Below are 21,295 nucleotides of genomic sequence, written 5' to 3'. Positions count from 1 at the left end.
CTGCGGCTGGGATAGAGAGGTCACAGTCAGGGTCAGGAAAACCCAAGGTCAGAGACCAAAGAAGTAAAAACACATTAATTCTGAGGGCAAGGCATGGGTGTGGGTGCCTGGCTGTGATGTGGAACATGGGAAGTGCTGATGTGGCAGAGTAAGCACCAAAGTCTGGGCTGAGGCAGAGGCTGGACTCGAACTCCACACCAGAACACAGGAATGCTGAAAAACGGAGGCTGGTGAAGCAAGATTGCTGGGAATGAGTCCCAGAGTATCAGAAAGTAGTATCAGGGATTAAATGTAAAAATTGCAGCATAATGCATAGTTTTAGGAAAATTGGCAAGCTCACAGAAAACCTTCTGAGAAGACGTACCTACCACTTTCTGATGGTGTGGTGGGATTTGGGGCAGCTCTCAGGTGGGGCAGCACCCAGTCCCCCCAGTGGGGGACTCCTTTCATAAGAAAAGTTGAATCAAAGCACAGTTGTGTAGGTGAAGGTAGTGATGTTTTTTCCTAACTTACTGCAGATGCCTAGGCTTCGTGCTGTAAGGAGAGTGTGCCACAAATGTGTTTGTAATGTGTGGTGGTTTCCTTGTTTTGTCCCAGGTATGGCAGGTACACTGGCACAGACAGAAGAAAAATACTTTTTTGGTGAAATCACATTCTGAGCTTTGATTTTACAAAGGCTTTTGAAAAAGGTCCTAAGAGCACCATTAGAAGAGTAAAATCAGTTCTCTGGGAGAAGCTAAAACCATAAATTATTACAATTATACACTTGACTGTTTCAGAAAATTAGAATTATTAACTTTTCATTGAGGAAAAGAGGGAGGCATGTGTGAAAGCTGGTCTGAAATGTTAAAAGATGAAAAAGTAATTAGTGAGGTTTCACATAGGTGAAACCAATCTCATGAAGACTAACTAGTCCCTCATTTTCATGACTGTAATAACATTCATTTACTCCTGGCTGCTGGCAACATAAAGTAGCTTAACAATTAGTGTGGGATGGGCTCATCTGTGGGTGGCATGTGAGGTAATACTAATTATTCCTGAGGGGAAAGCTCATAGCTAGCTACCTAGGCTGTCATATTTTTACCACCACTAGCACACTCAGTGGATTTGATTCCTGTACCTGTGACTCCAGTGTAGCCAGGATGGAGCGAGTATGGGATTTGAATCTGGATTTCTATGGGATTTTGGCTCAAACAAATCAATTGGCTTGCACTGCCTTCTGTAAGGTGGAAACTCGGGTAGAATTAAGCGTAAAAACTCGTAGAAATAAATACCAATTTATTGATATATTAGTTTTTAAGATGTGAGGAATTCTGTTGAAAGATTCAATGTTAATTCGGTGTTCTGCATGTAGAAGGGGAGAAAGTGGAGACAGAAGTGACTTGACGTTCCTTTAGACTGTCTTAGTGTATAACACAGGTCAGAGGATTTTCCCAGTGCTTTTCACGCTGTTCTTGGGACACAGGAGATGCATAAATGATTTTATTTGATTTAGTTTGGTTTTCTGTCCCTTAAATTAAAAAAATTGTCATTAGCTACTTGTTTACCTGTGTTTTTTTACCTTTTGAGGTACACACAAGATGCTTTCCTACAGTTTTTTTCACAGGACTAGATGGTGTTTTGGTGTATGGACGTTGAAATTTTGTCAGTTTAGGGTGAGATTGCCTTAAAAATGTAATTTCTTGCTGGTATATCAGATTGAATATGAGAAGCATTGCTATGTTAAATACAGTTAAATTAATTGAAAGAATATTTGAAAATAAAACTATTTCTTATTGTCTTTTCTCATCCTTCCAACTCCACTCCCTGAACTCTAGGAAAAGCCTATTCATTTGTAAAGCTTCATTCTTCTTTTAGGAGTGGTATTTTGTGAGGGCAGTCATATTGTCAATTGTAAAGGGGCACATCTGAACTTAAAATTTTTATTTATTTTTTCTACCTAGTGTGTACCTACCAAAACCTGCCTGGTTTTGGTGCAGAGAGTGTAGAGTGTTGCACAGGATGGGATGGAGAAAGGAATAGGGACAGAGAGAACTACAGTGCTTAATTTAATAAAATTAATTTTTCTATTTTAAAGCCTGAATTTTTTTTTCATGCCTTTTATAACACTGGCTTTAGAGGAACATTCAAAATAGTGAATCCATTTTCTAGGTTGTAAAGAAGTGCTGTTTATTAGGCAGCAGTCATAGGTAATGATAGTAGTTGTTTTTTTGAGCCTACACACAGTATAATAAGGTTCTCATGACAGTAAATTTTGCTAAAATATTTAGTATTAGGAGAACTGCCAATCCACAAATTTCCTAAGTATGAAGGTGTGCAGTTGGTGCAGCCATAATTTGTTGTATCTCCCCCTGCCCCCTCCCCTTTGATTTACTAATAACTGATTCTCTTGAAAATTTTCTTTCTTCCCCACCCAACAACTGCTTTAAAGCTGACAAAAATAAGCCACTTCCTAGCCTTATCCTCTACCTACAGAGGTCATAAAAATTGCTAATGGAAACGCTGTTGCCTTCTGTTGTGTGATTCTAATAGGAAATGGATCACTGCAATTTATGGGGTACTTACCCTTTTCGGTACATGATGAATGGCTCACTTCAAATGATGTTTCCTCATTGATTTCCAAGAATTTATCACCAGAAAAGGCAGAGCAGGAAGAAGCATTTAAACATGAAGTTGATTTTGAAGATGTCATCTTTTCACTCTGGTGTGAATTCATGGCAATATAGCATTTGCTGTAGTAGGGGAGCAAAAGATGTGAAGTCCGTTCGTTACCTTGCTCTTAAGATTAGGTCTCTAAACCCACTTTTTGTTATGCTGTATTAGCTTTTGTGCCTGTTCTTTGGTAGGGAGAGTGAGAGGCTTACACTGTGTGGAGGTTTTGCTCACATTCTGCCTATTTCTTGCCATGTTCTTGAAACAATCACATATGATATTTATATGTCAGTAGTCTCTTTGTTGCCAAGGTTTTTGGGATATTTTCACTTAATACACAGGAAAATCTATATGCAAATAAATTCTATGTAATATTTAGCAGGTGACTGAAATATTTGTATTAGTGTGGTGTTGTTTTATTTTGCTGTGTGAAGTATTAGAGGAGACCTTCTGAATCTGTTCAGTTTCTGGCTGGCTGGACTAGACTGAATTGAAATAAAAACCATCTCTTTAGTGTCTGCAGTGCTCTTACAAACCATTTCTGTGTATTGCTGCATGAATCACTGGGCAAAACAACATGTAAACAAGGTAGATCATGGGCAGATACAATCCTACAACATATGATTGTTTTTAAATTGGCAAGAAGAGAAAATTGTTACATCTCTGTGCCAAGTAAGATAACTTGATTCAATTGAGAGGCATATTGCAGTTTTGCTGTTTGTAAAACTGGCTTAAATGTCATTGGCTTGACAGTCTTTGAATAATGCAAATGTTTATAGCGATGCAGTAACTAAAATTTTCATCTTTTTAAATGGTAGTGTTAAAATTTATTTGCGTTCTTCATTTTCAGAGAGTCCAATACAAGATAATATGCTAGCAAAAATGAGGCTACGTTGGTTAGAAAAAAGCGTGGAGTTTCACAAGTCACTTTGATAGCTATTAGTGTAATTAGGTTTGCTATTAAATGAATATAAATTGATTTTTCATTAAAGCACTGCATGAAACAATTGATGTAGCATGCACCTATTCCAGAGAACTTGTAATCATTTTCTCTGTGTAAGAGCACATCTGTAGACTATTCTCTTACATTATTTATCTGCTTCTTGAGATTCTAACTTCGCTCTTTTCTTTCTTATTGTAATGTGATTTACAAATTTTTAGTTTCAAATCATGATGCAAACAATGGAAGTGAAGAATAAAATCTGCAGATGAAGCCTGTGCAGTTTCCATTTTTTTCTCTTTTTTGGAAAGCTGTGTTGGATAAATCTCTAAACAAGCTACCAGGCTGCACGCAGATGACTGACAAAAAACACTTTGCATTGTCTACTTCCATTGCTAAGATTTATAAAATTGGTCTTCAGATGTTTCTAGTGTAAACACACACTGGATGTCAAAAGAAAACAAGTGAAGACTTTCAAACCTCTGATCATATTTGCTCTAAAATGGGCCCAGTATAATGCAGAATTTCTTTCTAAATGAAAAAGCACTTTTCTCAAAAACCATCCTTTTCAGCTGTCCTTTCCAAAATCAGTATTATCAAGCATTCTGTTCTTAACTTCACCTGCTTTCTCATGCCACACTGCAGTTACTTTTAAAATAAGAGTTCTGATAATTTTGTGAGATCTCTCACATAAAATAACAACCAAAAAGACTTGTTACCAGCCTTGCAGAACACTAGATTATATGTTAATTCATGTTCTGGGCTAAAAGTTGTCCTATAAAGTATTGCCTCAATTCCCACAGTGTTCAAGTGGAGCCACCACAGTCAGTGATTAATCTGTGTTTCCTTTGGAAACTGATGTTAATTGGTTGGACACTGAGTAATGGGAGATGGTGTGAAAAATAGGTGTAGCTTTAAATCTGTTTAATATTGGAAAGTAAAAGATAGTTGAAGCAATATCTTCTGAGCACAAACATACTGTCTCACTTGTTAGAAGGCAAGGAGTAAACTGTGTCCTTTACCTTACCTTGTGTAAGGATATGGGTGGAGAAAGGGAAGGAAAAAATATAGTTGGCTTGTCTATTCAATTCAGTGAAAACCAAGCATAATTCATTTCTGTGTATCTGCTTTTCTTTGTAACTTAGGGTTTGGTGTACATGCTTGAGTGGCAGAGAACAAAATGTACTTTTTGAAGACAAGAAATGTTCAAAATGATGAGAACAACGTGCAGAGAACAAGCACAAACCATTCAGACACCTCTCTAAATTGCACATATTGAATTTAAGTGACTCAAAATTTGGTTGAAGTAACAATCTAAAAATACATAGAACTTATTTTTTTTCTAAATTCTGCTTTTAAAATTTGTGTTCTTATTGTACATCAAACAGCTGTTGATAGCAAGTGACTGGCCCAAATCTGAGCTGAATAATATTCTGGAATGAACTGTTCCTAGTCTTTGCTCTTCTAAACCAGCTTTGTCTCTGAAAATGACAAACATCTATATTTGCAGTTGTAGCTTTTGCTCTTGGTGGTGGCATGGCCTACATTAAAAATCTCTAATTAAAAATCTGGAGATCCTGACATTTTGCTGCAGCTAAATGAGCATCTAAATCTTGATAGTCACAGAGCTGCAGTGTAAGAGCTGTAATGTAATTGTAAGGTTGGAACAATGCTGGTTTTGAATAGTGCTGGTGAGTGTTGCTGGAAGTTCTGTCAGTCAGGGGATTTCAAAACAAGGGCAATTACAATAAAATGTTGACAGAATTTTGATAAAGTTACAATTGCTTAAAGAGTGTTCAAACTTAATTAACTTGTATTTTTACCTTATTATCTGCCTCACACTGTTAATATCTAAATGTAAGAGCTGATAATAAAAGAGAATCATGAATGGCAGGTTCATGAAGTATTTTAGCAATGATACCCAATTCTTTCATTGCCTTTGCAGTAACCCTTGGCAGAGCCTTATGGAAATGCAGATGTCACTGAAAAATATTGACCTGGATTATTAAAACCATGTATTGCTAAAAGTAGTCCTATGAAAGCCTTGGATATGATTTGGAGTTTCTTCATCCATATAGTTTATACTAATAATCTTAAATTATAGATCAGTAGTTTATAGAGAACTTTCAAAAACATTTTCGTTGCTGTTTGTCTTTTAGAGCATAGGTGAGAGAGACTCTTGTAATTGAGAGGTATCATGTTTTCATTGGTAGTTCTAGTGGGGGATTGTTTTTTGAGTTTTTTTTGTGGAAAAAGAAATTAAATAGGTGACTTAACAAAGTTGTGTCATCTCCAAAAATAATTACACTTTACTACTGTGGTTGAAAGTCTTATTTTACTGTAGTCTAAAAAGCATTGGGTTTTTTTCATTGAAGCTGGATGTTTGAACAGAGGATTCTGTTGTAAATGATAATTCCTTACTGCTTTGAGTTCCAAAAGGGCAGATTTCATTTAATCTTTGCTAGCTGTGTACCACAGAGGAACAGTCCACTGAGCTTCCTTCTGCAGGTACCAGGTTCTGCATTGCCAGCAGGTACAGCTGTGGCTCTAAGCAAAAAGTCAGAGGAACTCTTTTAAACTTCCAGTTTGTTCCTTGCTACTTAGTGCTGTTAAATAAATATCAACTAAACTTGTTGTATGTACTGGACTTTTATCTGTTTATTCTCCAGCTTGTGGTTTTTTTTCTGTGTTGCTTTCTGCTCTATCTGAAACAAGTGTTATACGTTTGTTGTTTAGTAACTTGTAGTTTCCTTACTTTTATCTTGTAGAAAGTCAAAACTCCTGGCATATAAATGAGTTGACAAAGAAAAAAGTTGCACAACCTGTCATGAAACTTCACCATCAGTCGCCTCTAGTACAGAAATACATTCTGTTTCCAAAAATGCAGACTAACAAGTATTTGCATGTTTAGTGCTCAGAGACCTGACTTTTATATTTATGCATCAGAATTTAATCATAAGCTCAATAAAATTCTCTGCTTGGATAAAGCTGATAACAGCTTCTTGTCCATCCTTATCGGGAAGGAAAGTCATGTTCTTTGCTCTGTGAAGGGAAATGATAGTATCCTACAAACAGCTGACTGGTGAAACCCCCCTCAGAGGATCAGCATGGAGAAGATGTCAGTCAGAATATTATTTTCAATACTCTGAGGAATCATTTAGCTTCAGGATGGAGCTTCACTGCTGAAGTCAACCTTCCCTTCAATGATCCTTCAGAGACTGACATTACACCTATAGCTGCTGGTGTTAATAGGACTGCACCTCCCTCTATCTGCAATTCATTCATCAGGATGGGAAGAAGCATTTGATCTAGTTAAAGCTTGTCATGGTGCTGTAAATTATGACTTAGAACCTTAAGTGAGCTAGAAACTACTAGTGGAGGTTGTTAGTAAAGCAGCAAGCAAAGTCTTTATCCACAGCATTTTCTTCAACAGAATGAATTCATTGCCCAAGTGCCCTTTGGCCTCATCTTTCCAGAGGAATTCTGTGTTTATTTCCTTACTTTCAAACTCTGCTAGCTGGTACCTAAGTGCCCAAGAGGTGTCTAGCATGGGGAGGAAAATGGTTTGTACTCACTGTTGTGACTATTGCTTCCAACACAAAAGCATCCGCAACTCTGCTCCATGAATTTGCTTTAAATGAATTTACATATGCTAACAATCTTCTGCTTAATATACAGAGGGAAATAACACCAGTAACAAATGTACTGCCTTATTTTTAAGTAGCAATTTACTATAAGGAATTTACAGTTTGTAAATGTCCTGATCCATTCAATCATACAGAAAACCCAGAAACTTTCTTCGTGTGTTTTTTCAGTGCAGTGCAAAGGTACCCAAGCATGACTGTTTAGAGAAAGGTTGGACTTGGATAGACACTGACCCCAGGACAGCAAAGAGCTCCATGTGAGCTATCCAGTCCACTGCTCAGAACATGATGCCCAACAAAGCTGCCTGCAGCTGTGGGTGGGCTCTTTCTGCTTCTTGAGCTGCCTCCTCCCTCCAGATATCTTTGCTCTGCATGTGCTGGGAGGTTACAGCCAAGTCAGGGCTGCATGTCAGCTCTGTACTTCTTAACAGGAGAAGCAGACTCAAAGGCATGTCTTATCTTTGCAGCAGCTTCTGCAGGTCCTAGTGCTCTCCCATTCCACCACCGGGGGAGAGCTAATTCTTTGCTTTCAGGCATATAATGCAAAATTCATCAGTCAGATACTGAAATTGTTAAACTTCACCTCTGACTGATGGCCATTCAGCTTGCTTTTGGGCTTTGCAAATAGGAAGGGGAATACAGACCTGTTAGATGTACAACAGATGTATGCTAGTGATTCTTGCATAGTTGGAGTCTTACTGAAAATAATCCTTTGCAGTTCTCTGGTGAGATTTAATGCCTTTGTCCAGTTCCTGTGATCCAGTAATACTTTATACTGTGGCAGTAAACACTTGATAAATTTTTGCCACTGACTTGACAACAGAAAGAGGAAGTGTTCAGCTAAGGACAGAGAGCTTTTATGGACAGAAAGCTCTGTGATCTCTTCTACTCTGGGAAATTCACCTTTGCCTGACTTGGGCATTTTTAAAGCTGCAACTTACCATTTATTGATCTACGTTTTTTCCCTCCCTCTAGTTTCATTCAGTGTTCCCAGTTTTAAGAAAATAGGTGGGACTGCAATCCAGAAAAAAGCATCATTATTTCTGAGGCATGGCTTGGGTATGAAGGAAGGCAGCTTTTTTGGCAGCTCATACTAGGTGGGATGGGGAAGAAATGAGATAGTCTTACCTGTATATTCACATCCCTTATATCTGCGTTAGTAGCATTTGATACTTGGATCAGAGAATAACTTCAAATTTTGCTTACCCTGAAGTTCCAATATTCCTTTTGTTTTCTGTAGCTTTGTGTTTCACAGCCCTTTGTTCATGTTTACCTTTCCTCTGGACTCAGATTGCCTTGCTGCTCTGTGTGTCATCAATTCCAACCTAGTCCCTTCCAGTGTAGAAATTTCCCTTTTTCTTTAGCAACGTGCAGCAGAGACCACCTTGCTTTTTCCACCTATGTATGTCCCTTTTGCCTCCCAGTTTCATCCTCCCTGCATTTAACCACAGGTCTTTGGATTTGGATGGTCTCTTCACTCATGCCAATATTCCCAGTCTCTGCTTCAAGGACTTAGAGGTCTGTTGATTCCTGAACCCAGATGGGGAAAAGTAGGAGACTGCAGGTGGCTGTTACTATTGTTGCCTAAACACCTGAAAGCATGAAATGCCAGTGAAGAGACAGGAAGATCTTCCTCTGGGTTGTGTCTTAGTGTTCTTGAGAGAAAGAACATGTAATTTTTTACACTTGCTCTGACATAAACAACAATATTTTACTGCTCCAGCCTGGTTGGTATCTCTTGAAATTTCATGTAGTTCATGGCAAGAACATCATGTTCACTTTTTGAATTGCTAAATTTACTCACAGAGATAAGTAGTGGTAGTTGTCCTGGTATAAATGAATGAAAGAAGACAGCTTGGAGAACTGGTCTGGGCCAGACAGCACAGGCAGCTATTTTTATGGGACGGTAAGTCCTGAATGAAACAGTCAAGGTCAGAGTGGCATAGCTAAAGCCAGGAGTTACCAAGTTCCTCTGACCCAGATGAAGTTCTTTTTCTTGGCAGCTTCAGTAAGAAAACACTGGCTCTTGTATACCTCTGCCTAGGTTGTTACATTGGTGAGACACAGGTTGTGGTTTGATTTATATTTGAAATGGATCACCAAGAGCTGAGTTGGACTTGCCCTGGCTGGCAACTGTTCACAGAGTGCCATGCCCTGGTACTCTCTGACCTGGACTGGTTTCCTCTGTGACAATTATCAAAGAATGAAGAGTGTTTAAAAGGTATGATTAACACATGATCCACTCTTTATGTAAATATAGAAAATAGTTAAGTGAACATACAATTATGCCCACATATTTTGCTTTTCTTTTTGGAAAGATGAGGGAGATGTAGAGAGAAACTACAAAACATATATAGATATATAGATATATAATGTGTATATAAGAAAAATACGTATTCCTACATGCAAACCCAGTGATTTTTATATTAAGTTTGTGAGAAGCATGCAGAATCTTCTTTGCATCAGGACACATGTCCATACACCGAATCAGTATCCTCAAAGATACATTCCTAGTGTGGTGGTTGGTGTATTTTGTAGTATGTGCTATCCCCCTTCTAGGAGCCATTGTATGATGTTTTCCCCCCAAAAAACAGAATTCCTTACATTCTTAACAGGGGTAAGTAAGGGAGGAAATTTAAACTGCATTATAAGGAAAATTATTTTGATGAATTAAGAATACCTAGCAGGCCCAGGGAGAGAAGGAAAGTGTATGATCCTGCCCACAAGGGAGAATGAGAAGGAACCATAATTCAATTCATAAAGCATAATCTATACAAAACTTCTTTTCTTTACAATTTTTACTCTTTCAGTGCACAGTAATGCTGACTGTCTCTACAATTTGTCTGGATTTTAAATCAGATCAGCATAATTAGCTAACTTTACTTATTAGCTTGAGCTGACTCTGGAGGCACAATTGAATTGTTGCCATTATATTTGAGGCACATTGAGGCACGGTTGAATTGGTTGCCATTATATTTGTTTAACTGCTGTAAAGTAAGATTCTAACAATAGGTTCCTACACTTAAATAGCACTGTCGAGCACTGGTGCCCTATCAATCAGCCAGACCTCTCCCTCCTGCTGTCTGCTCTGATAGACAGTTCTGCTGATGTGGGGACTCCGGAAGAAGAGATCAGGAAGAAGGGATGATGGATAAAGACCATCTCCTGTCTTGGGAGGAAATCAGAAAAATCCTTTCTTTGACTATCAACAAGCTGCTTTGTCAAGGTGTCAGAAGATTAATTATGCTCACGCAAGAGGCGAGAGTGGCTGTTTTCCGTGCAGGTTTTGGTGTAATGGGGTGGCATTCTTCTGAACTATGGCAGAGAATTGCAGAGAAAGAGGCTTAAGAGATTTCAGCCCCCTAACATCACTGTCCTGTAAGCATTTGTAAAGCTCTTAGGCACACATCCACAGTGCTGTGAAGTTCTGCCAGTAATTGATTAATCAAAGTGTTTGTTTCGAGTGCGGTATGGACTTGATCTCGTGAAGCATTTGGTGCCAACCACTGCTAAAGTCTGTCAACATTATGGGTAGTTGGGCTTCTTTATATAGATCAAGCTTTCAACAAAAATATGCAGAAAACTTTTCCACAGCATAATGTGAATGTGAAAACGCACAACTGCTCACTAGTTTTTGGAGTTTATAAATCAATGAAAGGGAAAACCTCCAGTAAGTGTTTGGAGTATTGCATATTGGAGTTGAGCAAATCTGCATTGTGTTTTCTTTTATCCATCATCCTTTTGTATGTTTTTGAGTAAATTAAATATAAAGTATAATAAGAAATGAATGATCTTATATTTTGAATTAATCTTTTTTGGGAATAAATAAAATCTGCTAGTTTTAATTCTGAGCAGATTAGATTTTGATAAAAAAGAAAAAGTGGTTTCTTTTCTTAGAATAAATCTAAATTGTAGACTTGAATAAATTCACTGCTTGAAATATGAGGTCATTTTTACTAAGTCCCTTGGTATATTAAAAGAGTATCTTCAAAAGCTCTTTAAATTTTGAACCAACTAGTCAGTAAAAGGACTCCTTCCATCTGGCCTAATCTGTCTCACTTAATCCTATGCTCAGATGAAGAAAAGCGTTTTTTGTAAACTGCTAATTTGATACAGTTCTTTTTTTTTTTCTTGAAAACTCCAAGTCTTGAATTAATAAAAGGGAGAGTTAAAGAGCCACTCACTTTTTTAGTTTTGGTTTAAGATGTTTTGAACTCTAATAGGCTGTAGTTGAAACTGTAACAAAACCAAACATTTTAAACATGGCTGTGCCTGACCTTGAAATGCTGCTGATAAAAGCTAATGCTGTTAAATTGCATGCCAAATTAACCCTCATTTCCAAATGCTTTGTGTGTGTGTTTCCTGTAGGATAGGCTTTGATCCTGCCAAGCAACGCTTCTTTTACAATCAGTTATTTTTTAATGAAGGAAAGTCAATGAACAAGTTTCAGTAGCTGATTTCAGATGCAGTGAAATGAAATGTTTTACATCCTTCTGCCACTGTGCTTGGTCTGCTGTATCAGATACCTGACATGACGCAGTGTTTTTGTGTAGAAGTAATGGTGATTTTCATCTTTAAACTTTATTTTTGCGTGTGTAAACTTTATCAAGGATTACAAGTTCATGTGAGAAAGGCACAGGAAACTGACTGGGCAAGGAATACTTTCTGAAGCAGTCTATTTTTTTAAGTCTTACTGAAGCTGAGCATCAGTAAAGTGGGGTTTTAATTTAAATCAAGAGAAAAAAATTTAATTGCCTCATAAGTGCTTTTTTTCTTGAAGCATCTGGGTTCACATTATTTTAGCAGATGCCCATCTTTCAGTATTTGTTTTTAATTCAGAAGTTACATTGCAGGAACATCTGCCTGCGCAATTCATGGGTTTTTCATTGGCATCTTTTGAGAAATATGGACTTGGTATGAGATTTAATGGGATACAATCATGTGCCATTTTGGACCAGCAGTCCTGTGTAGGTCTGGTTCTGTAAACTCCCACTAAAATCAGACAACAGGCATGAGCAGAAACTGCTCACATATAGATACTGGTTTTCTGTTTGTTCTCGTCTGCTGAGGACCTTGAGTGTTCTCATTTTAAAATGGAAGTGGCTCTTTTTAACCTCTGACAAATGAACTGCCATCTGCATGAATTCATTTGAGGGGGACATTGTCTTCCTGTGTGAACTTTGGTGGGAAGTGCTTTCAGGCCATAAAGTGAATCATTGGTCTCCCTGGGCTGGAGCTGATATCTCGGCCTCTCTCCGTGGCATCTCCTCCAGGATGGTTAGCTCCTGGTCCTCTGTCATGTGTCTTTTCTCTGCCACTGTGCATGGGCCACCCATACCATGGCTGTGTCCTGTGTAAGGTCTCTGACCTAGCAGTATTACCTTTTCATCTGGAGAGGGAAATACCACGGTCCAAGCTTTCACCTTCACCACATCATATTCTTAGCACTGGGCAGATGTCTCCTTATGCTTGATCTGTGTGACAATTGTTTTCTGGGTGTCACCTGGATTGTGCTACTTTTCTTTTTGCACTTCTCTGCCAGTTTTTTTTTTTTGTTTTTTTTTTTTTTTTTGGTTTCTATAATGTTAGAGGTAAGGTCTTTATCTTTTCTTTCAAGGCCCTCAAAAAAATCCCAGACAATGAGGGTTTTTTCTCTCCATTATCTGCCGCTTGTGTCCCCTTGTTGTTGAGGTGCCCCCCCAGTGCCTAATGGGGCAGCTGACCTTGATCCAGGGGCAGCTGACTTTGATCCAGGGCCAGCCCAGCACTGGTGAGCCTTGTTGGGTCCCCACTCCCTGGCACCATCTCACTTGTGTGGTGCTTTTGCATTTGCTGAGACATTTTAGCTGCAGGAATGGAAGTGTGCCCACATGGAGCCTGCCCAGACAGCTCCTGAGCCAGGATGGAAGAACCTTCTCCAAGCCAGAGGTGGCCAGTTTCTGTGTCAGCACCAGCCCTGCTCTGGGAAGGGTTTTTTCTTCACCCTGCGTCTGACCTGACCTTGCTTCTGTCAGGAGAGCAACTTAAACATCTCTGCTCTGTGGTCCCACTCTCTGGAATTGGATTTTCCTGTTATCCAGTGTATTCCAGCATCCACTTCTCTGTGTACTGGGGGTAACTGTATTCCTTTGTGTGGCCTGTTGTCTCATGTGGATGCTTAGGAAAGCAGCCAATCTGTAGGTTAGGGCAGCATCTTTCCCAGTACAGATACTGCCAGCTCCAAGGCAACGCAAGCTATTGGAGAAGTATATTGTGCTTTACCTACATACTTTGGTGCAGGCCACTTCAGGGACTCGTGGGGGTGGGGAGGTGTGAAGAGTAGGGAGGCAGCAAGTTGAAAGAGCAAGACTTGGGATTTTCCAAAGGCTCTGTTTTGTTTGTGAGCTTTTAAAGCATCATCCTCTTTCCAGCTCTAAATACAAGAATTACCATTACTTCAGCACAGTAAACTTTGATGCACAGCTGTTTCCTTATGTGAGCCCACATAGTTTTCTGCTGGCTTTGAAGGACCCTGGATTTGCCCCCAGGATAATCCAGGGGCAAGGTTTCCAGTTTGTGGCTAATGGTGGGGATTTGCAGCGGTGTGAATGGAAGCAGAGGGGAGGCCTTGCCTCTGGAGCAGCAACAGATGCAGCTCGTGGGCGAGAGGATTGCTCATGGCAGTGCTGAAGTGCTGCTGGAAGGGACAGTCTGGAGGTCTAGTCCAGCTCCTCCTCTTAACAGATCTGTTGCCAGCATTTGTGTTAAAACTCATGTTAGGAGAGGATGAAAAGGTGATAGGGTATAACCAGAGATACTGCTCTATTTTAGCTGAGAGAACCTTAGGAAATGCTAATAGCAAGAGGAAGAGGTGATGTGCTTGTTGTTGCCTCTTTCTAGCAGCATTTCTCTGAGCTTTTAAGAGAATGTGAATTCTGCTGAAATTACCTTTTCTTCACCTCTTACTGGCTCTTGAAAAGCCTGTGCTCCCTAAGCTGTCCACACAAACACACAAATATTGAAAAATCTAATTCAATTATTCCTTGGAGCACATGCTCCAAGGAATAGTCAAGCATGTCTAAAAAAAATCCTCATCGCTGTTTTTATGTTAGAGGGCTATTGTTTCTGAGTTGGTTTTTTTTTTCCAGTTTAATACCTTAAAAACGCTTTTAAATCTATCCCTAAGGAAAATGTGATAAGTTCCAAATAACTAACTAGAAGCTTTTGGAAGCCAGGAATGTCTTTGTTGTTCTCCCTTTGCATATGTTTTCCCAAGACTAAGGGCTTTGTTAAAATGTAGAAATAATATTTAGAAAGAGATAAGGTATCTGATCTTGCTAAGTCCAGTACTTTTCTGTAGAAATTCAAGGTAATTGAAGATGCTGTTTTTTCATTTTAAAATTGGGTGTACAGCAGATAAAAAGTGAGCTTCAAAAGAGGCTGTTCTGGAAAGGAAGGAACTTGAGAAAAATGGGCAATTGAACAGGAATTGGTTTTTTAGCTTTCCTTTGAGCACAAATTGTTCCTGTTGCATTTGCTGACCTAGTTGTCTCACCATTATTTCACAGCGTACTTATTTTCTCTTGGGTATTTTTTTTTCCTTTCTATTCTTGGAGAAGTAATGTGCAACATTTGCCTGGTACCTGACAGTAGATCGGTCACATCTCTGCCTTCCTAAATGAGACTATTCCTGTCTGATTCTATTTTGGTTTTTTGAAAGAGGAAAACCTGTATTTTTCTGTCTTGACAGATTAATGGCCATGAATGACACCTTGCAATAAAATCAGCATTCTGGCACAGTCCCTGTTAGGTCTTTTGTATTTACAGGGTAGGAATCCCTGATCACCAGGTTGTTTTCTGTGCAAACACTGGGAGAATGCTGGGACCAACAAGGTTGAGCTGACCTTATGTGCTGGCCTGCTCACTGCCACTGACTGTCATGTTTCAAAGGTTAAACTAACTGTGGATGAAATGTAATCAGTAGTGCACTGGATCCTTTCCAGAGCTCACTGGAGGAGTGCAATAACCAGCATTGTTAGCTTTGGGAGAGCAAGAGACAGAGGTCATTACCTGTGTGCGTCTGAGCATGAGGAACCAACTGCCTTTCCTGCTACCTCCCACGTATGTTTATTTAAATCTTATCTGGAATTGTTATCCAGCTGGCCCCTGCTCTTTAAAAAAAAAATATGTCTGTTTGTTCTTCATACACTGTAATTTTCATCCTTCTGTTGCTTTCTCAAGAGTTTCCATGAGAAAAATGTGCTTCTCTCAAACCCTGTCATTAGATGGGATGAGAATTGATACTTGTAGAAGCAGAAAAGGCTGAAAGAAAGAATTGCTGTGTTTTTAGATCACAGTTTAACCTAGGCTGGGGTAAACCAGACAGTACTCTTAAGACAGCCACATAATGCACCAGCAGAGGAAAGATGGTCTTGGTAAATTTTGCTTCCTTCACTAGTGGGTAGCAAGGAAAAGAGCTGGTAAAATAGGAAGCTGGTGAGGGACAGAGAGCAAGTGTGGGGGGAGGAGGAGGAGGCCAAACAGAAGCGCTGATGCAAAGATAGCATTTCTGAGAATTGATTTCCTGTTTCTTTCTATACTCAACCACTCATTTTCCCCAACTCTCTGTCATTTGTGCAGTACTTTCTGTCCTTGGCATTCAGATCTGCAGCAGGAGTCTGTTCACAGCATCAGATAAAAAGGCTTTCTGGAAGGCACCAGAAGCGTGTAGGATATGGTGGGGAAGTACTGCTTGTTGTCACGTTAGGAATTTCAAGGGTGACAGGCATTGAAGCCAGTATTTATATTTATTTATTTATTTTGTCTGTATAGCTTTTACACTACCTGCCCTCTGAAAATGCCTGTACAATAACAGTAGATTTAAGTGAGGAGCAAAAAATTGTCTTCCTTTTGAATGCTGTGGAAAGATTCTTTTTCACGCCATCAAAGCATTTTGTTTTCTTCATAGATGGGAGTGTGGGTGTGGCCTTGAAAACCAGTACATTTAGAAGAAATGGAGACTATTCCATTGAAAGAAGAGAAGGGCAAACGGGGGACTTCCATTTCAGAGCAAATCAGAGCTGTAGAGATGATTAGATTATTTTTAATACATGTTTTGTTATACATTTGCGATTATTGTGTTATAATCAAGTGGTGGGAGTATGAATGTCCTTTTCAGTATCTTTCTAAAGAAGTGCTGACAAAAGTAGAGCCGTGTACCAGTTTATAGGAAAGTCAGCTCCATTGAGAAAAGCTCAGTGTAAGTTGGTTATGATGTCGTGAGAAGAAAATGCCATTATCCTCCTTAGCCCACCTTTATCAGACTCTCAGGCTTGTAATCACAAGCAGAGAGAGTTCCTTAGCACTATTTCCATCTGTTGCCCTTTGCTGTACTTCAAAAGTAGAATGATCTTTGTTCCTGAATCTTCTTGAGATCTCTCTACTTCAGTCTATGTGAGAGAGGACAAGGTATTCTCTTTCTATTTACTTTTCTTATTAAATTCTTCTTCCTGAAAGGCCTTTTTTTTTCCCCTTGGCCATTTTTTTCCTTTCTCTTCATGCCAGAGCACTGGAGATGTGGAAGGACTGAGTAAAAGCACTAGCAACTGTCTTACCCTTGTGAATGCAGAGCCGTATTATTTCCCAGTCCTGCATCTTTCACGTGTCTGTTTCTCTATGCTGAGTTTCTGTTTTAATTGTTCAAAGAGCAGCTTGGTTTCTCTTCTTGCCTTGACGTAGAATGCTTCAATAGGCACTTCGTAAATATTCTTGGACTTCTAGCATGGCAAGCAGTGTCTGGATTAGACATAATTTCTCTATGAATGGTTTCTACTCGACTGGGATAACTATTCTAATGCCTGATATTTGTGGTCCAAAAATGTGTAAGTAAGTAAAGTAAGTAAGTAAACTCTCTGTGTGTTGTGCAAGTCTTCATACAGAGAGCTTCTCAACAAAAGCAGATTTGATGTGAGAAAAGATGTAGACTCAAACTGCAGTCATAGAGGATGTAGGTCAGCATGGGTAGTGAAGATGCCCTGGTCTGTTTGTGGTTTTCCTGTCAGGTCTGTAAGGAGCCTGTCAATTTTCTGTGTATTTTTCTGGGTCTTTCTAGAGGCCTTGTGTCAGCTCTGCTGAATGACCTTAGGAACAAGAAACCAGTTTCTTCTGTCTCCCAGGTGTTCAGTCAACTGCCCAGACCTGGGTCCATGGCATTCCCAGCTAGGAGAAGACCTGTGAGTCAGGTGCTTGCCCCTATGTAGAAATACCTAGAATTCCTCAAAGAGAGGAAACCTTTTAACATTAGCATTTTTAGGAAGGTCTGGCTATACTCAGTGCTTCTGCACAAGAAACAGCATCTAAACAGCAAGCCCTGATGGAGTTTCTGTCTTTCTGGAATATCTTAATGATGGGAGAACTTGGGCAACACAACTTGAAATAAAGAGCCTTGCTTGGGAAAGCCATTTGTAATTGAAATATGGCGTCTGCTTGTATTAAAGTGTTTTTTATATATATATATTCTGATCTGCTTCTTTGTTTTGTTTAGAGTGCTCTGACATGTTATTAGAAAGATACTGTGTAAAATCACTAATTGTAATCTAGCTGTTCATGACCAAGCATGCTGTTTTCTCTTTGCAGTACAAAGGCCAACTTCATTAAAGTGGATGATTTTATGTGATTACTAGCTGCATCCATCTTTGTATTAAGACTGGCTGATTGCTATAAATAGAAACACAAGTTTCTTTGAATGGCTGATGGGCTGAATCTCCTCAATATAAGGGGTCAAGATGAGCCAGATAGACAACAGTATCTTGTGTTTCCCCTCCACATAGATTTCTACAGCACATATATGTGCACATTTTGGCCACAAGTCATATTTCTTTTTTGAAATCTCCTTTCTTCTTGACTCTGTTCTTCACACATTTCACATTCTCCTTTTGTGGATTTATAAAGGCGTGTTTATGCCCGTTTTATGCTGTTTTGGATAGGTAGATATCTTTAAAAGAGCAATAAGAGAGCAGGGGCTTCTACTCTATCTTCTGCCCTTCCACCTTTTTCTCTCAGGTCATGTATGTGGCAAAAATACTAGAAGTAGTGCGGATACCATGGTAGTACTCCAGAGCAGAATAGTTTGAAACCAGGGAAAAACCATATGTGCACAGTATCTACTCCATACCATTGGTCTTTTGGGCTCTGATACATGTTGGTACAGATGTCCCCAGAGATGGCCATATTCTATAATTAGAGGCCTGCATTACGTCTTTCCCCTTCCAGATGTGTTTAATGGCTATGTATTTTGAAAAATTCACCAAGTAGAAGAAGGTGTTTGCAAAGCTTTTTCTGACAAGCCTTTCACTGAGCCTCGGTAGCAGGATTTCCAGGTCAATGCAAGCCATATATTTGTGTCTGGACACAGCTGCAGGTTGTCCTTTTACACTGTCCTCACCAGACTCTGCTGAGATGTTTTTCTGGGTCTGTTTTCTCTACATTTGTCGCTGAGGGGAATCAGTTGGCTCTGGATAGATATGCTTCATATGTGAGATCCCATCCTTACTGATGTTAATAGGTTTAGTTGCTGTGTGTGTACAAAACCCAGGGAAGAAATGTGGTGTTCCAGGAAGGCTTGTTCCCTCACCCTGTGTCAAGTTTCTGTGTTGTGTGCTAGTGACAAGAGATGCAGAGCAAAGCTAGCAAGCTGAAATGTCCTCTGTAAACCACAGTGTTCCTCAGAAATTTCTTCTAGCTTGTGAATACTTCATAGCAGGAAAATTTACTGTCTTGTGAAGAAAAAGACTTGTTTTGGCTTTGAGTATATAGAATTCTTAATTGTATAAGACAAAATTGTGGCAAATTTTCCAATTTTTCCCTGGAAAATTCTGACTTCTCTCTCTCTGGTGTCTACATATTCTTACAGACTTTTGTGTTTGAGTTTTGCAGTTTGGTCCTTGTGATTATAGTGTGCCTGGGTTTTTTTCAGGATAAAGATCCTGTTTTAAGCTTCTGGTAAGGAATATAATATGATTCTCTCCTGTGTTGCCAGTAAGTGAGACACACATGTGAGGAGATGGGGACTGGGGAGAGAAGGCAGCCTTCTTGTGTAATTACATGAGAATATTGTGGTATGTGCATTCTCTATGGGAGACTTTTAAATACAGATAATACTAATGAATCTTTTCCTCAAGCCTAGCCATACGTGTTAAGTCTTCTAACTGAAATCTGTACAACAGATTTAGAAATCATTATTAGACCTTTAAAATGTCATAAAGATTCAAAGACAAAGAGGCCAGTTTGCCTCTTTAAATTATATGGCGTTCAAGGATGTGTTATTTCAGGAGCTTTACCAAGACACTGTACTGACACAGCTTCATTGCTTCAAATGTCACTTCAAGTAGGAGCAGTTTTTATAACTACACAAGTAAACTCAAGATGGTTTAATGGAAATGATTTCTTCATGTGTCAAAATGACCCCTTTGTTTCTCATTTTACTCTTTTGTTGCCTGCAGCTAATCTGGTTTTTGGGTTATCAGATCCAAGCATCTTACAATGCTGACTCTAGCAGCGGCATTCAGTTGGAATGCTGCCTTTTGTTTACTGGTTTGCCAGGCCTCCAGTGCTTTCTTTGGTCATCTGGTGGCTCCACTAATGTGATTTGCACTCCCAGGCTCTGCAGGTAGTCATGGGTTTTTAAAGGGAATTAGAGGAAAGCCTGCCACCCTGGTGGCTAATGAATCCACAGGGTATTTCTTATTGGTGTTTTGTTTTTACAGATTCTTTTTTCTGTTTTATGGTGTTTTTTTTCTGTCTGATTGGACTTCATTTTCTGAAGTTGGTTTACCTGGCTGTGGTGTGGTGACATTCACTTTGCTTGAAATAGAAGTACCAAATCCTATTGGTCAGTGTGTCCATTTGGGGTTTTCTCAGGAACTGTAAATAAGTATGGAAAAAATAGATGGCTGCACAAAGACTCAAAACTTTTTTATTACAGTACATATTATACAAAGCTTGTTGACAAACTTCCATCTTCATGAAAACTCTATTAAAATAGCAAATATTGGCTCACGTAGGGAAGTTGAAGTGTTTTGCTAATGAGGTTACAGCTGGAATCATAAATTTTTGCAAGCACACCAGGAGGAGATGGAAGTTTGTAAATACACTAAGTGCAGTCTTACAAATGTGTGCCAGTGAAGGACATAGTCAAAGAAATATTCTATTACAGTTTTTGCAGAAAAACAAGTTTGGAGATGGTTATTTTATATGAAAAGCATATGCACAAAAGAGGACATATTCTTAAAACATCTTCAGCTCTTTTTGTGGAGCAAATGAGAGTTTCAGACTCTGAGGAGTTAAGTTGAATAGCATGTCAGATGCTGAGTAAGATGCCATTCCTTCTTATATCCACAACCTCTTACTTAAGTATCCTTGTGGATTTGAGTGGGGATTAATAGAGTGATTAGGGTTGGTTGGAGTTTTTTTTTTCCAGATTAGTCCTGCAGTTTTGTTAAGGCCAGTATTTGGCTTGCACAAAAACAAGCACAAAGTCAAAGTTCTTAAAGCTTTACTCTAGTCTAATTAAGAGTCAACCTGCAGTGTCAGGATGTGCAATTTTTTATATTTTCATAAAATATTTTTCATCCATTTCTGTTGTTTAAGAATGGAAGAGGAAAAAAAATCTGTGATAAAAGCAAATTCTGAAATTTTGCAAATTGGAAATAAATGGGCCCTTTCCATGCAAAAATAGTTAATATAGAATCTATTCTTATTGTTGTTTACCTTGAGAGCAAGTTATCTGTTTACTCAAGTCTGAAGAATTTAGACTGGTAGGAGTTGTGCCACTGATATGTGGTTTATAGGGTTGGGTCTTAAGAGAAGAAGGAAGCTTTAGAAAAGTTGAAGCACACAAACATGTTTCAGTGCCCTTGCTTTGTGCTCTTCTTTGGTGTCAGCGTTGTAGGATTTATGTTTATATGACATGTGTGTGTTTATGTTTTTAATATACAAAGTGAATATCACAGCATTAAATTTTGTTCAAGGTTTGAACAGTATAGTTGTTGAATTGGTATTTTCACTTCAGGAAAAAAACCCA

General features: G+C 39.0%; 1 protein-coding gene across 30 annotated transcripts in view; it reads left to right on the top strand.

Annotated features, from left to right (window-relative positions):
• The window catches only part of GREB1L (GREB1 like retinoic acid receptor coactivator), a 134,218-nt gene that overhangs the window by 32,016 nt on the left and 80,907 nt on the right, over positions 1-21,295 (top strand). The window lies entirely within an intron of this gene.

This window comes from Cyanistes caeruleus, chromosome 1, assembly GCF_971803275.1.
Source record: "Cyanistes caeruleus chromosome 1, bCyaCae1.hap1.1, whole genome shotgun sequence".
In the NCBI taxonomy this organism is placed as follows: domain Eukaryota; kingdom Metazoa; phylum Chordata; class Aves; order Passeriformes; family Paridae; genus Cyanistes; species Cyanistes caeruleus.
The sequence above is the reverse complement of the archived record's forward strand: the minus strand, read 5'-3'. Positions and strand labels throughout refer to the sequence as shown.